Source organism: Spermophilus citellus, assembly GCF_964194105.1.
Source record: "Spermophilus citellus genome assembly, chromosome: 9".
NCBI lineage: Eukaryota > Metazoa > Chordata > Mammalia > Rodentia > Sciuridae > Spermophilus > Spermophilus citellus.
Window position 1 is genome coordinate 51,606,044 of NC_138191.1, and position 17,918 is coordinate 51,623,961.

Consider the following 17,918-nt stretch of genomic DNA (forward strand, 5'->3'; position numbering starts at 1 on the left):
GGGCAATCAATCCTTGAGTAATATCATTGTCAGAAAAAAATGGAATGATATTAATAATTCTAAAATGAATGTCATATTTGATACATTCTCCCAATTTTTATTTTACTTATGTTGTATCTTTTGATGCTGGGGACTAATTCTAGGGCCTTGTACATTCTAATCATGCACTCTAACGCCATGTTACTCTCCAAACATCCACTTCCAAAATGTAATTGTTAGATGTCTTATAAACTTAATAAACTACATAATAAATTTACCTGTGTGGACTGTAATATAGCCTTCAGGCCTTTGTTCTCAAAAGTTCACACATAAATGCACAGGTAAAGTTTTTGGGCCCTGTTATCTTAAACACCTTAAATGGCTTTTCTCCCACACACCCCACCCCTTCTCTCCCCTTTTCCTGGTGCTGGGAATTTAACACAGAGCCTCCTATATGCTAGGTAAATCTCTACCACTGAGCTATATCCTCCTCGGAACTTTTCATTTTCTCTTTGAGACAGGGTCCCACTAAGTTTCTGAGGTTGGTCTCTAACTTGCTATCCTCCTGCCTCAGCCTCTCTAGTCACTGGGATTACAGGCATGTGGCACCACAGGCCAGTTTGGATTGGCACTTACCTATATTGTAGTCAATTGATCTTCGTAACCAGGGCAACATACTCATTCCCATGCTAAAGATCTGCTGAGGAGATACAGGAACCTTTTGTTATTTTTTTTTCCCTTCCTGCCTGGGATAAAATCAGGGGTAGATAACTAGAATTTCACTTTTGCTTGCAGTCTGGACAAAACTGTGTTTATTATACCACCCCCCACCCCCGCCGCCGGCTAGGGTTTAGAAGAGCATTTGCATCAGATGCCAAGGCTGACCCATGAATAAGCAGCAGAAGCCACTTTTAGTCTTAGCCCTTGAGTTGTATAGAAACTATAGAAGTGACTCAAAGAACTCTTTCTAGACCTGCCTATTGTTTCTTCATCAGAATTTCCTCCCTGTTCTCTTTCTGGACATTGCTTGACAAGGAGAGGCTGGGCCCTCCAGGGCTCTGTGAGCATAGGGAGAATCTGGCTGCTCCCTGAGACCTTGAAGTCGAGCCACACCATTCACCAAGGTTGGGTCCTCATCTTGGCTTAATGACTACAGTGTTCATAGTGTAGAAAACACTCTTTTAGGTAAGACCAATAAATGTCCTGCTGCCTAGTGACAGATGTTTGGCTTGGCATGTTACACTTGCATTTGGCCAAGCCAACCATGTGATCCAGAGGGAGAAAAATAAGATCAAATGCTAAAATATTGGACCAGTTCCCCAGCAGCTGACAGGTGAATAAGAGAAGAGGCCCTGATGTTCATATAGTGACTATGTTGCTAATAGAGGAACATTTTGAAATCCTTGCAGGTTGATATCAAGAAGTTAAAATGCTTAAAACCAAATGTTTCATGTTATTTTATTAGTGAGCAGCTGGTAATACTTTGAAAATTTCCAAATCTTGCATCATCTCAGTTGTGATGGATGGTACTTTGGGGTTCTAGTGTACATTTTTGTGTGTGCTAGACTGAACCAAGAACTGTTTATTCTTTTTCTTTTTTAAAATTGATTTTCTTTAATTTCCATCAAGGTAAAAATAAAATACTATTGGAGAGTTTTTATAGAAAAACAAGTGTTTTGCCTGTTTCCTAGTCCCACTTGCCACAGGAAAATATTCTCCCCTTTTTGGCAGGTTAAAAAGACTAAAACCTTTAATACTGATTTTTATCCCTGTATTCCTTTCAACTGATCGCTGAAAAGTTACATCTGCAAGTAATCTTGTGCATATCCTTCAAGAATTCATTTCTCAGCTCATCACAAACATACATATGGTCATGCATTGCCTATGGTTGGGCTATGTCCTGAAAAATGTATCTTTAGGCAATGTGTCATTGTATGAACACCACAGTATGTACTTATACAAACTGGAACAATTACCATGTCAATAACCACTAGATATCACGTTATAGGACAACCATTGTGTTTGTGGACTGCTGTGTTATTCAGCACATGACTGTACATATGTAGAAACAGCGGCCACTTTTTAATTGCCAGTACTGCAAAAAATATTTATTTTTTCTTTTTAGTATTCTGGTAATGACCTCCAGACATTCAATTATATGCTTTTGCTGATATTTCTTTATTTCTCAATTTAAAAGTTACTTTTTTCTGAGTACAGTGGTTCATACCTGTAATCCCATCTATTCAGGAGGTTGAGGCAGGAGGATTGCATGTTTGGGACCAGACTGGCTAATGTAGGGAGACCATGTCTCAAAATAAAAATAGATAAGGGCTAGGGGTATAGCTCAGTGGTAAAGTACTTGCCTAGCATGCAGGAGTCCCTGGGTTCTATTCCTAGGAACACAAAACAAAACCATGAAAGATACTATCTATTCACTTTCTGTATTCAATGTGAATATCTTTGGAAGAAAGTTCCAGACAGGGGCTGCTGAGGGCCATTGCCAAGTAGGAATGACGCATCGAAATTTCCTTGCCAGTGCACCCCATGTTAATTGTGGTACTGCTGGCATATCTTTGCTGATGGTGTCACCAGTGATGCAATTTTTCCAAAGGAGCCGTCAATTGGCTTGGTGTCGTGGCATTTCTGTATCCTCCTCCCTTCTACTAGTGATGGTCTAAAATTTGGGGGCCAACAGAGGTGAGGCAAAGAACCTCACCCCCCCCACTGGCACCAAGGCTAAATTTGGGGGCCAACAGAGGTGAGGCAAGAACCTCACCCCCCCACTGGTGCATAGGCCTATCCACAAGTATGGCTGAATGCTGGACCGGTAGTCAGTGACGGGTTGATCTGATTGCAGTGGTATCAACCTAAGACAGGAGGCTGACGCCTAGAGGTCAGTTTTCCCATGATGGGTAAGAACCATATGTTGAATTGGACAACCTACCAGGCACGGTCCTTAAGCCACATTGCTTGTTGTTTAATTAATCAGAAGGGGGGAGATGCTGAGGGCCATTGCCAAGTAGGAATGACACATCGAAATTTCCTTGCCAGCGTACCCCATGTTGCTTAGAGGACATTCGCTGGGACATTGCATGTATGCTTTAGTAAGGTGACCTTGCTCAAGCACCAGGGCGGATCCGGGTTTAGAGCTGATCAGGTTTTAGGGAGTATCCCGTTCTTGGGTTTAGGGAAGTTCCAGGTTTAAGGTGTACCCTGCGGGGGAATAGGGCATATCCTGCTGCCTCAGGCACACCCGATCCTTGAGTTCCCATTGAGTTCTTGTGAGATTCAGAAAGTATTGGAAAAGAAAGCCTCATGGAGTAGGTGAATTAGGCGGCAGCAGAACTTGGATTTCCCCAGAACGTGTGTGTAGAGGCCTGTGTGAGTTTGAGAATAAAGAATTGCTGTTTGAATCTACAAGGTGTGTGGTGGCTCGTGATTCTGTGCCCAGCCAAGACTGCGGCAAGGGGCAACAGCAAAAGCCTCAAAGCATGAGTGTGAGATGGTGGAGGGCCACATGGATCAATTTAGGGATTTTTTTTAACTCTAAGTTCAATGGGAAATCACTGCAAGGTTTTGAGCAGAGAAGTGACATGGTCTGACCTGTGTTTAGAAGGCTGTGTATGTCTTCCATGTTGATAGGTGCAGGAAGACATTGGTGGAGGCAGGGGACTGACCATGCAGCTCTTAAATAACCCAGAAAGATGAGGTTCCTTCTGAGTAGGCAGTGCTCTTGGAGTTAGTGAAGTAGCCCATTCTGGATATACTGTTTATTGTAGGGTATATTTTTGTATATTTAATTGCTATTTTGAAATTTTAATGTATTTTTTTTTGCTAATCACTTGTTTAAAAACTGAAACACATGTAAATAAAAAGCAGGTTTTGAAAATAATTAATGTTCAAGTGTGTGCATTTCAATTCAGAGCAGTTGCCTGGGTAGCAAGCTTGGAAATACAAAGGGAAAGGTTCTGCTCAAGCAGAGGAGGTAGGTGCTGATGCCTTTAGCCACTTCTGTAACAGACCATAGTGTGAGAATGCTAGGCTTTAAAAGGAGATTACAGTGGAAGTCCAGGCCTTACCAACTACCTAGGCTTCAATTATACAGGCACATGTTGACAGTCTCCCAACTGTGAACTCAGAGTGGCCTGAAGTAGCAGGACTGGGCTTTTTCCCTTTTCAGCCCACATGACCCCAAGGATTCACCCCCAAACCAACCCTCTTGCTATATATCCCAGACCTGAAAGTATTTGTCTTGAAGAGAAAAAGTGTTGGTCCAAAGTCCTCGAAGCCAGTGCTACTCCTCACTCCTCACTAGGACATCTGTAGCTTAGCTTCAGTCCCATGGCTTCAGGAAAACTTGTTGTAAGGCCATCTATGACCATGTAGTTGAATCTGGACCACAGCCTTATCCATTCTCCACCAGGTGCCTGAAGACCTACACTCAGTCTGAGCCACTGGCCCCTATGAATAGCTTGTTTTGTCTCTTATTCCTTCACTGCCCATTGCATTACTATTATTTTTCTCATGCTGTTGGAATTCACAAAATCCCCTTGCTTTTCCCATCTGCATGCACATTATCCAGCTCTGTATCTCTGACTTAAAAACTCAGCTGCCTATTTGACAGTCCAAAATCAAGCATAGGTACCCTTACTGCCCTCATCTCCCTACACCCAGCCACTTCCTACCACTTACCAGCCACCCTCCTCCATATATTTTTCTCTGCACCATAGCCACAGCCCACATGCTGCTTCTACTGGGGGTAGGATAAGGTGAGACACTCAGGCCACCAGATGGAAAGCAGACTAGGACAACCACTGAGAGCAGACAGGGTGTTGGCCATGGTGACCACCCTGAGTGCATCTTATGGACTAAAGGTCATGAGATGGCAGGAAGCTTGGATGAGAATGTGAACATCTGCAGGGATAGCTTGGAGGTCCACAGGTGGAGAGGAAACAGCATCTAGGGCTTGAGTTCAAGGTCCATGTCTGGGTGGGGTGCTGCCTTGAGGAGATCCAGGATTGTGGTGATGGCTTGAGGAGATCCAGGATTGTGTCTGAGAACTGACACCATCTGTCATCAGAGAATAAGCTGGAAAAGATGGAAATATCCCACAAGGCAGAGAAGCAAGAGGAGCCTGCTAAGAGCTGACACAGCTAAGATCCTGAAATACCCATTAGATTTGTAACTTGAGGTTCACTGGTGGCCTATCAAGAACACTCTCATGGAATGATAGGGTGGGCTGAACACAAGGTAGAATGTGAGGAAAAACAGCTTCTCAAGAGAGGAGCAGTGGATTAGAGGAAGGCCAGCGAGACATTCACAGCTCGTGCTCTGGGTCAAGACGGATCTGGGCTTGATTCCAGTTCTGCCCATTTGCAGCTGTGTGACCTTGGGTATATTTGCTCTTCTGGGCTTCAATTTCCTTCTAGGCTAGGCTGTAGGAATAGCCAGGGCTGAAAAGACTGCCCATGTGGAGCACTGTCATAACCTCATGTGCTCCATGAGATGGAAGTTCACAGGAATAATCTGCCCAGCGGAGCAGGAAAGCCAAGGGCACAGGAGCTGAGAAATCCCTACCTCTAATCCCAGTACAAGTGGGTAGATGGTGGTGGTGTTTTTGGAAGCAAGGAGAAAGTGCAGCCAACAAGCAGACAACTGAGAGTGGAAGGCCTAATGATGAGTGGCTGCAATAAGGGTGGACTGCCATCCCAGCAACATCCCTCTTACTCTGCTGCAGGAGGCCCCAGCCCAGCTGGACCCACCCTCTAGATGCGTCAAGGCACATGCTTAAAGGAACATGTTCCTCAGGGAAAAGGCTATGGGATGCCCTGCATGCAGCTGGCTCTCTGCTGCCATCACACAGCCCACACCCAATCTACTCACCCCTCTCTTCCACCACAGAAAGAAACTGAGCTACATGTAGAGATCACAGAACAGGGAAGACCTTAAGATCTTCCTTCTGGTTACAAGGCTGCTTTATACCAGGCCTTTCCTTGCCTTCAACTGTGATTCCCACATCACTTGGTACATTAGATATAAAAGCCGCACTGTCTCCAAGGGGAATGCTTCTTAACTTATTCTGCACAGCAGAAAGTAAAGGTCCAGCCCTTAGCAAGACACTCAAGTAGCCTGAAACCCATGAGCACGAGAGGCTTCCAGATTTCATCAGCAGACATTTAAAATCCTCCTTTGCTATTCAGCCTGAAAGGATACTCTCTACATGGCTCCTTGAAGAGCTGTCAATTCCAGAGGCTCTTTGGTGTCACACTGCCAGCCTCTGCTTTTTCCACTAGCTCACCCACTTTGGTCAGGTCATTATGCCCCTTAGCTTAGGGAATTCTGCCAACAGTTTTCTCCTTCCATATGGATCTTCCCATGATTTGGAGAAGTAACACAAGACCTGCCCTTCTAAAAGTTGCTTTTTCAGTTTCAGGAACAGAATTAACCCACCCAATTAAGTTTGCAGATGCTTAAAATAAACCATTTTTCAATATGTACACACAAAGGCTAAATGCAAACCAGAGTAATGCACAGGTGATCTCTAAGGCTGTACTGAGAAAACAGTGACTAGATTATCACACACAGAAGCCTGTCCTGCACACAGCAAGTTAAATCAGGATGCACAACCACAGCCAGCTCAAGGCAGGACAGCTCTTCCAAGGTGTCTGCAGTGAGTTATGCTGAGATTTCCAAAAACACCACAGGTGTAACAGCGCTACTCTGAAGGGCAACTTAAACACAGCAATCCTCATGCTGTCTGAACATGGTCCACTTGTTTTTTAATGCTTGTTTCCTTACTGGTTGCTAGATTAGACTGAATTTTTTAAGGATTTATCTAGATGACTTAGAAAAATACATGTCATTTCTCAACTTGATTCAGGTAGTACACGATCATAAAAATGAGTAAGTCTTTTAAAAAACAAAATTCCACAGATCCCATTGTAGAAATTTCAGGATACACTCCCAGGTAACAATCAGGGAATCTTCAACAGTTCCAGGAGTGCTCCAACAGCTCCAAAATAACCCTCATGTTCTGAAAAAAGTGCTTTCAACTGTTTCTTGGACCAATAATCCAAAGCATATGCCAAAAGCTGCATGTCGATGGTATTAATTCTCAAAAAATTTCCAACAAATATCACCTGGTTAATGTTCTCAAAGCTACAGCCCAGCCCGACAATCCAAACCTCTCATAATCTCCTCCATAAATATCTCGAACTAGTTTATCCACTTTGGTGCTACCTCCACAAGATACCATTTCAAGAGCTTCTTCAAAAGTAGTACAGCCAGTAAGAAGACAGCAGAGACCAAAAAAATTTCCTCCTCTAATACTTGTGCCTGTGACCCTCTTGTAATTATCTTTGGAGTACACTGCTAAAATGCTAACCTCTGAGCCAATGTTCACCAGAAGCAGAGGATGTGGGTTTTTCAACTCAAATGGTAACTTCTGACATTTTTGAGAATCAGCAGGATTTTCAAAGTAATAGCACTGTGATAGTCCATTGAAACCAACTGAGTCAATACATAAAATTCCTTGGATTAAGCAGCCTAGTTCATGCAGTTTGCAAAGCTGAAGACCACCTATCTTTGCATCCACACAGAGTCAGGGCCTTCAGCTCCAGGTGCACGTCCCTAATGCCCCTGGACCCATAAGCCACATTGGAGGTCAAGTACTTTCGAATGCTTTGAAGACTCTCCACTTCTTCCTCTCCTTCAGCAATGACGTCTTTGGGTTCAAAATAAACCAGCAAGATAAGGGTTCCAGCAATATCCAAGCCAAACCATGGAAAAAGCGGCTGCTTTTCCTGGAGGCTTTCGACCTGTGAGCCAAAGACCCAGGCAGGGCCGCTGTAGGAGTTGAGCCCATGGGGCCTCACACCATCTGTCGTGGCCCGACAGCAGGCGCTGACAGGCTGCTCGCCAGAGGCCCCATGACCTCCGCCTCTGCCCTTCGGAGCCTGTGGGCGCCGGCTCCCCAGCCCAAGAGGGTGAGGTGGAGGCTGCCCTGCCATGGCGCTCCAGGGGCGAGCCGATCATGCTGGCTCCCATTGGCAGCCCCCACTGCTGACCCCCCATCCAGACCCCCTAGGGCCGGAATCCTCCTGCCTCCTCAGAGGCAGTCCTGCCTGAGCCTCTGGATATGCTTTGATGAGGCAATTGTCCCTTTTCTCCTTTCTTCCATCTTCCACATGCTTGTACCTGAACCCTCACACATTCTGTCAGCTGTATTTTTGTTTTTGCATTTCAAGGTCAATGCCAAATTCATTCTTTACCTGAGACCCATCTTTCATATGTTGCTTATAGGTTGATCCTCAAAATTGAAAATTAGTGCTTTCCCTAATTTATATTATTGTGTCTTTTTAACTATCATTTACTGCATAGTCAAATAATGTGCAACAATTACATTTCTTTTTATAGGTTTAAGGTTATGATCTCTAGAATACTTGGAGAAGAATGTTCTAGTGCCCAAATGAAATAAATTCTCTTTTATCATTTCAGAAATAACTTAAGATGATGCTGTATTTTAATGGGCTTTGTTTTTGTATCATGACTTATTTTACACAATTTTTGTTGTTTGTGTTTCCTGAAATTTCTATTTGTCTTTCTTTTATTTTTACTGAGAGAACATTTTTTTTACTACATCATGGATATCACACATTTCCATAATTATTCTATCTTTAATGTAGACCACATTTCATTTTTGTTCTTGAAGATATTGTATTTGGGGGCCAACTGGCTTCCTATTCTGATTTAGATTGCTTAGCAAACTCCATGCACAACTCTCAACCTGGAATTGTTTTTTTTTAATTAAACCTCACTCCTAGTTCCACTCCCTCATATTCTACATCATTATTGGTTTGTACCTCACTTCTCTGGAATATATCCAAAGGCATATTGAACAGAAACAAACAAACACATAGAAGGGAGATGAAATTTCTGAGCACTTGCAAATTTGAAAATGTCTTTCATATGCCTTCATGTTGATTTATAGTTTGGTAGAGCACAATGTTGAGAGTCACAACCAAGTCAAGATGGCACCTGGCACTTTGCCAGGGGGAGTGGTTTGAGAAGTAACGCCAGCAAGCCATTAAGATGATGCAGATTCCTCAATGACTGACTGCTGTATCTAATGATGTTAATTAAATTAAGCTGTGTATAATCATTAAGATGATGAGGATTCCTTATTAGTTGACTGCTGTATCTAGTTTATGTTAATTAAGTTAAGCTGTGTGTAATTAGTTGGGTATATATACATCTCTGTCTCATAATAAAGTGGCTCCCGCTGTATCAACCTTCACAAGTTTCTTGTAACCATCCACTCCCCCCACCCCACCCCCGTTATTTTGCCCACCCCCGACAGATGGTGGCCTGTATGGGGAGCCCCGGGACACTCGGGTTAAGTGACAAGGAAAAGCTGCCCATCCCTAGAGATAGGACGGGAGCAAATCTGCTCATCCCTAGAAGTAGATAGGACAAGAGGAAGGATGGACATTTTGAGAAAATGGAGAGGATTAATACAGTATGTTTGTGTCTTGTTTTGTCTTGGTTTGTTGTATTGTCTTTGTTACGAAAATCTTGAAGGGGTGTTAAGTAAATTGCTAAGGGAAGGAGGCACCCTAGTGGAACCAAGAACAGTTACGGCAGCACAAAATTGTATATTCAAAGTTTTTCCCTTCTCAGAATGGTGAAGACATTGTTTCATTCTCTTCTAGCACAGAGTGTTCCTAATAAGAAGTTTGATGCCAGTTTATTATTGTTTATTGGTAAGTGACCTCTTTTTCTCTAGAGACTTTAAAAATATCTACTTTTCCTATGTTTATTGCAGCACTGTGCACAATAGCCTAGATATGAAATCAACCTAAATGTCCATCAGGAGGTGAATGGATCAAAAAAATGTGGTATGTACACAATGGAAATTCTATTCAGCCATAAAAAAGAAGAAAATCCTGCCATTTGCAACGACAGAGATGAGTGTATAGGGCATTATGCTCACTGAAATGAGTTCATGACAGAAGGACATATTCTGCAATATTCCACTTCCAAGAAATTCCTAAAATAGTCAAATTTGTAAAAGCAGAAATATAATGGTGGCTGCCAGGTACTGGGGGAGGGGGAATGGGCAGTTTCTGGTCCATGTCTAGAAAGTTTCAGTGAACCAGGATAAGTAAGTTCTAGAGATCTGCTGTACAACACTGTGCTTGCAGTGAACACACTATCCCATAAACTTCAAATGTAGTAAAAAAGGCAGACCTCATCTTATATGTTCTTACTAGAGTAAAATATAAAAATAAAAATAAAATCCTTTCTCTAATCATTTGGTGTTCTAAAATTTCATGGTAATGTGATATGTTTTTTTTTTTCTCTTGGTACTCATTTATCCCCTTTATTAAGAATAGTTATGTCTTTAACTTTGGAGGAGATCTCTCTATAATTTTTACCATTTCATTCTTCCTTATTTTTATTTTTTCTCTATTCTTTTTAAAATTTTCTTTAAGTATTGATTATTTTTTAGTTGTAGTTGGACACATTATCTTTATTTCATTCTTATGTGGTGCTGAGGATCGAATCCAGGGCCTCACAGGTGCACCTCAGACATGCTAGGCGAGCGCTTTACCGCTGAGCCACAACCCCAGGCCCAACATTTGTGTGTGTGTGTATGTGTGTGTGTGTGTGTGTGTGTGTGTGTGTGTGTCTGTGATGCTGGGGATTGAAGCCAGGGCCTTGTGCATGTGAGGCAAGCACTCTACCAACTGAGCTATATCCCCAGCTATTTTTCTTCTCTATTCTATTTGCTGGATGTTGGAACTTAAGGATTTATTTTCTTTGTTTCAACTTCTCTGAAGCTCTCTTTTTCTAATCTTTTGATTTATGTTCTAGAAGGGGTCCTAGTCTTTATCTTTCAACACTTCAATTTTATTTGGGGGGTTACTGGGGATTGAACCTAGGGGTACTTTACCACTAAATTACATACCCAGTCCTTTTTATATTTTTATTTTAAGACATGGTCTTACTAAGTTGCTGGAGCTGGTCTGAAACTTGTGATCCTCCTGTCTGAGCCTCCTGAGTCCCTGGGATTACAGGTATGTGCCACAAAACCTGGCACACTGTCCCATGAACTTTCAATTGATTTTTAAAATTTTAGCAATCATATGCTTAGTTTACAAGACTTTCCTTTTGTATTTTATTTTGATGTGTGTGTGTGGGAGGCAGGGTGAGGAGTAGGATTATCTAGGGCTAATTTTGTGGAAGTAATTAATATATTTTCAAATTTCTCTAAGAACACAAATTCAAATATTTTAGTTTTTTTTTTTCCTATTTTATAAGCCTACAATCTCTGTTCTTCTTTCTGGATTAGTAAATCTTGGATTTGTTTGTTTATTCTGCTTATTTTCTTTGTCTTTCAACACTTCAATTTTATTCGGGGAGTTACTGGGGATTGAACCTAGGGGCACTTTACCACTAAAGTGGATCTTTAGTTGTCCATCATATTTAAGAATGGGACTGTCCTAGATAGCTTTTTGGAGTTTCTTACTATTGAATATATAGGTCTTTCCTCCTACAAGTTAAGTGCCTGTGCTGGGAGCTCCATGTACATGGGAAGGATAATTAATTATGGTAATGCTGGTTACCAAAATAAGCCTCAAAAGTTCATTGGTTTTCTATGATATTTGCTTGTTTCTCAACTGCAGCATGGTTCAGATGTTCCGGATTCATGGGTGGCTTTTCCTCATGTAGTGACTCAGAGACCCAGGCTCCTTCAACTGATGCTACAGCCATCTTTGACCTTCATGGCTTCTGCTTCCAGCTGGCACAGGGTGAGTGAGAATGTGAAAATTCACTTTTTCTTTCTTTATTCCTTCCTTTCTTTCCCACTTCCTCCCCACCACCCCACCATCCACTGGGTACAGAACCCATGGCCTCACAAATGTTTAGCATGTGCTGTACCATTGTGCTACATCCCAGCTCTGCAGTTGCTTTCTTAAAAGCCCTGGCCTGAAAGTGACACACACCACTTCTACTCACATTCCGTGTAGTTAAATAGCTACATTTGGATATAAGGGAGGCCAGAAAATGAAATACCCAGTCTGGTAGTCCCTTCCCAGAAAAGCATCAGGTTAAGGAATGAGGAAGTCAAGTTCTTGTTACATAGCTAACCACAGCTTTTTAATATATATATTTAAATTGTGGATGGACAAATACCTTTATTTAATTAATTAATTTGTTGATTTTTATGTGATACTGAGGATCAAACCCAGTGCCTCACACATGCCTGACAAGTGTGCTACCACTGAGCCACAACCCTAGCCCCAGCTAACCACAGTGTCAATAAACAGATTTACCCACTAGTTGCCTTAATCTTGGGGTTAGAATGTTGATGACTTTTAGTTTTGCAGGGAGAGGTTTGGAACTCCAAAGAAGAAGGCAGAGGGCTTTACTGAGGACATTGATGTCCATCCTCAGCATACCTAATTCTCCTCAGTTTATTCTGTTTTTCAGAAGAAGAAAACTTATTTTATTTTTCCCAGAGGTGAAATGCTAGTTGGTATTTTATGTATTTAAAAATGGCAGAGGAAGGCAGGAAGTTTAGGCAGGTATCTGGTGCCATCATGTGCTAGGCCCACTTTCAAACAATCCTTCCATTTTAGCCTCTTAGCTCTCTGCCCTTAGAGGCACCTGCAAACTGAGCCTGAAGCTTCTTTGGGTTTCTGCCATGGACACTTATCTCTCCTACACTAAAATCACTTCCTGCATATTCCATCCTGCACTGGCAATTCTCCTCCTGCTTTCCTTGGTGTTCTGAATTAATTCCCATTTATCATTAGGCCTTAGAAAGGTAGGGAAGAAGAAGTCTTGTGCTGGGTCTTGAAACCCCAGAAGTTTCCTTGCAGGAATGTTTCATGTATTCAACCAGAGTTTGATTTGCCTATATTATCTTTAAAAAGTCACTTCTCTGATCAATCGTTTTAAAGCATGTTCAGAACTAACAGCTCAGACTACTAATTTTGGGTTTTCATCAGGAAGCATGGCTCCTAGAGTCTGTCATCCTCTGCCTACCAAAAGGCCAGCAGGAGGGTGATATTTGAAGTGTGTTTAGAGGACATTTGTTTCAATTATTTAACCTCTATTCTTCAAATAAATTGGAACAATCATTGGCCTGGTCTTAGCCATAACTGCCTTGAATGAGTTGTAGTTTAGCTTTATGACCTTCATTTTAACAACACGACATAGTACCCTTATTAAGCCTGTTATTGTGATTATTTTAGGAATTTTTAAGAGACATTATCTGCTATCTTTATCTTTCAGAAAGATTTTTTCAAACAACTCTTTGCTAAAACAACTTGACTTTTTTCAAAACCCAGATGCATTCCCTCCTTTCTGATAATGAGAACTGTACAATTCATTGTAGAGTCATGTGCTGAATGCAGATGCTTTGATCAACAAGAGAAACCTTATACGTGGTAGCTAGAAGATACAGCTTAGTGTGTAGTGGGGCTATGCCACCTAGGTTTGTGTATGTGCACTCTGGTGTTCACTCAATAACATTGTCTAAGGATTTGTTTTTTAAAAATACATCCCTGTCATTAAGCAACATGATGGCATTTCCCTTTATCATCTTTTTAAAGTTCTTTAGTCTTGATTTTATTCTCTGAAAACTCTAAAAGTGTCTCTAAGATCATGTGAATTCAGGGCTGCGGTTGTAGCTCAGTGGTAGAGAACTTGCCTGGCACATGTGAGGTACTGGGTTTGATCCTCAGCACCACCTAAAAATAAGTAAATAAATAAAATAAAGGTGTTGTGTCCATCTACAACTTAAAAAAAGGAAAAAAAGAAGAAGATAATATAAATTGAGGTAGAAATGGGTTGGTAATTGGTTTCATACTTTACCCGGCTGCAATTCTCAAAAGGGGACAGGCTAAAGGTGTGCAGGGTGAAGAGTGCTCTGTGATTATTTAAGGCTTTTTAAATTTAGTATATGGTACAATTTTAACATAATTTGTTTCTTATACATTTTATAAATATAAACATAAAATAAAATACACATTTACTGGAAATCTACTTGAGAAATTTGTGGGTTTTTTTTAACCTTGCAATAATGTGGCCATAATTCTTACATAATAGAACTTTTTGGACTCTAATTATAGTAAGATTTTATTATATCTTCCTTTATTTATTAATTCTACAGGGTTAATACAATGTACACACTATTTGTTGATAATGATCAGCATACATTTTATGTTATACTTATTGTATAATGAATGGGTTATTTTATTATACACTTCAAAACTCCTGTACAAGATAACATAAATAACATGAATATGAAAATAAAGTAAATAAAAAAAATTAGTTGGGTACATTTTGGTATGTATCTATTTTGATAGAATATAATATATTTGGTACTCATTTCCATAGAGAAAATACTTTTCTTTTAAATATTTCCTTGAAGACATACAAAATAGCCTTACTATTTGTAGTGGATTGAAAAAGGAATCTGCAAAATTCATGTCCATTGGAACCTCAGAATATGATCTTGTTTAGAAATAAGATCTTTGCAAATGTAATTAGTTAAGATGAGGACATACAGGATTAGAATGTGCCCCCAAATCCAATGAGTGATGACCTTGTAAAAACGTCATGGGAAGACCCAGAGACATGTATAGGGTGAATATCTCTTATGACAAAGGCAGGGATTAAAGTGATGCAGCTAAAAGTCAAAGAAAACCAATGATTGCTGGCAGCCACCACAAGTTAGAAAAGGGGCTAGAGACAGAATCTCCTCTGAGCCTTTAGAAGGAACACACTCTGCCAACACCTTTATTTTGATCTTCTGCCTCCTGAACTAGGACAGAGTAATTTTCTATTGTCTTAAGTCATGGGGTTTCTGGTAATTTGTTATAGAAATCCTAGGAAACTGCCCTAGCTCAAATTTAAAACATCTCCTTCTGTGAATACTTATAAGTTGAGCATTTACTGGAGCTCCACAAATAACTGCCAGCTGATAACTTTCCAAATGAGAGTTAACTAACTCACTGGTACCTAGAGGAGCATTTCCCCAGTAATCTTAAACAAAACATGAGGAAGAAAAGCTATTTTCCCCTTCTTTTTCATAGAAAACACACTGTGGAATAATATAAAATGCTTTAGTGCAATTTTAAAAGCTTTGATCACATGAATATTTTTATATGAATTATAGTCAAAGGAGATGACATAAATGAAGGTTGTCAAATTTTATGATGCAAAGAGATGCTACTCACAAGTAATTTGAAGAATTTTTTTTATTCTTCTGTCAAAACCCACAGCTGGTGCCCACATTGTGTTTGATTAATTAATCTTGGGAAGACACCAATAAGAAAGAAGTGATCTACAATACTTATGAGAAAAAAAAAACAGATTAAATGTATTTTCTTGAATGATGAATTTTCATGATTTTATAACATGGAGAAAAAATATAAAAAATGATAAATGACACAGGAATAAATTAAAATTATTATTTTTAAAAATATTTTTTAGTTTCCAATGAACTTTTATTTTATTTATTTATATGTGGTGATGAGAGTTGAACCAGATGCCTCACACATGCTAGGCAAGTGAGCTACAACTGAGCTACACTGAGCTACCACTGAGCTACAACCCCAGCCCCACAAAATTGTTATTTTTGTCAAGTCATGAATGCTTTTGTGAAATTTGTATATTCATAGTTAAATATGTTATTGAGTCTGGGGAAAAAAACACTTGGTTGAATAAATTGCTTTTATAGAAAAAGGCCTACAACATGGTCCACAGAGGCTTACTCAAGCTGTCATTTTGATGTTCTGTTGCCCTCTACTGCTCAGAGAGACAAATTACAGTTAGCCCTTTTCTCTACCAAAGTTGATTTCTTTTCTACAGGTTAAAAAAAAAAGAGAGAAAAAAAATTGTCCATTTGCTTAATCAACTACTTATGTTCAGAAATAAATAAATAATACTGGAAATTAGAATATATAAAGTCATCTGTTTATGTCTCTGTGAACTCCTCAATGATAGGGACTCCTTGTTTTATCTTCATATCCCTGGCAGCCAATATACTGTTTAGCATGGTTGTGTACTCAATAAATGTTAGGTAAAGAAAATTCTGAGGCAATCTGTGCAATTATTCATGTCTTCATTTATCATTTTTATGAAATTCCTTATTATAAATATCGTTACCCTATATTTATAAAATTAGTAAAAAAATTCTAATATATTAATTCCATAAAGAATTAAAGTTATTTTAACATTGATATTACTCACCATTTCAAACCCTTTATTTGTAGACATTTTGACTGTGGTTTAACATGAGTACTTTTGTGGCTATGTTATTCTTTTTAGTTAATTGGATATTTTTTTGCTGGTTAGTTAGGATCAAATGTGGGAGGCAGAAAATGTGAAAATACTAGTGACTTAAGATCTGAGTTTGTTTCTGTTACACACGAATCTATGTATATCAGGTCTGACATGAAGTTTCCATTGTCCACAGGATCCTGACTCCTTCTGTCTTATAGCTCTATCATGTATCAGCCATGTGTACTAAGTGTTATGAAGAGACACAGAGCCTCTGTGAGAGTGCATTAGGATGTCTGTATGCCACATCAGAGTGGAGGTTGGCATATGGGTATTCTGACAGAAGGTGTGATGTAATGCTCCATTACAACTCTATAAGATTGGTGTGCTCAATGCTTTTTTATTATTTATTTATAGACAGAGTCTTCATAATTTGCTTTAGGACCTCACTATGCTCAGGCTAGCTTTGAACTTGTGATTCTTCTGCTTCAGTCTCCCAAGCTGCTGGGATTATAGGCAAGTGTCAGGGCTGGTGTGCTCAATTCTGAGCTACATATGCCCAATGAATTTCAGAAATTAATATCCTATGAATTCATAGCCCTAAATTAGTACTCATAATATCTTGTTTCTTTTGTAACATAGCCTTCTCATTCTTCACAGTAATGATCTTGAATCTCTTATTTCCTCAAATTTCTGGTCCTCACACCCTGTCCTTCTGATACTTTCTGCTTTACATTCTTACATCCTCATTTTTGCCATAGTTCTTCATTTTTCATTTAAGAAATGGAAGCTACTGAATGGGTCCTTTCTCCACAAGGTAATATCTTTTTTTCTACTGTCATATCTCCAAACTCTCAACAGAGTTTGCACCTATTTTTTTTTCTTTTTTTTGCATTGAAGGAGGAGTATCTACAGCTGAAGTCAGCTACAGGTGTGAATACAGAGAATTGGATTTTCTCAAGAACAGGGTTTTGAAAATGAGTAAGAGAAATGGATTATAGAGCAGGGAATAAAGGGATGTGTAAGATACTGATTAAGATGATGGATCATGGAATCTAAATGGGACTAAAGAGAGAAATGAGGACATGATGAAGTGGGGACTGTGACAATATGGAAACATTAATAAATTATAGGTCCTGTGAGGTCCTCTTTCTTTGACTATTAGGTTATTTGTCTTCTTATTGATTTATAGAATTCCTTGTGTGTTCTGAGCACCATCTTTTGTTGGTTGTAAGGTTTGTATTTTCATTCTATCTGGGGGTTTCCCCCAAAATTTTTATGATATATTTTGATGCACAAATGTTTTAAACTTTACCGAATTTATATTTTATAATTTGTTTTTATGTTTGAATTTGGAACTCCTTTTCTATACTGAGGTTTTAAAGGTTTAATTTAAATCTAGGAGATTAAAATTCTCCTAGAATTTAAAGGTTCACCTTTTTACATTTAGATCTCCACCTAAAATGTATTTTTATTTCTAGTCCTTAATGCTCATTAACTGATTTCTGTCCCATCAGTTCATCAAAGATGCTTAAAAAATGCAGATGCTTTTTTTTTTTCCAAATTCAGAAGACACAATTGAGGAACGGGCTCCAAATTTCCTTGTTCAGCTACTCTGAATGTGTGAACATATATTTATATAT

The 17,918-nt window shown here is 39.6% G+C and overlaps 1 pseudogene across 1 annotated transcript; it reads right to left on the reverse strand.

The window, feature by feature from the left end:
* Nucleotides 1-6,953: 6,953 nt before the first annotated feature.
* Nucleotides 6,954-7,988, reverse strand: LOC308655493 (pantothenate kinase 2, mitochondrial-like; annotated as a pseudogene). The gene has a single exon. The product of its transcript is annotated as a pantothenate kinase 2, mitochondrial-like (transcript).
* Nucleotides 7,989-17,918: the final 9,930 nt, after the last annotated feature.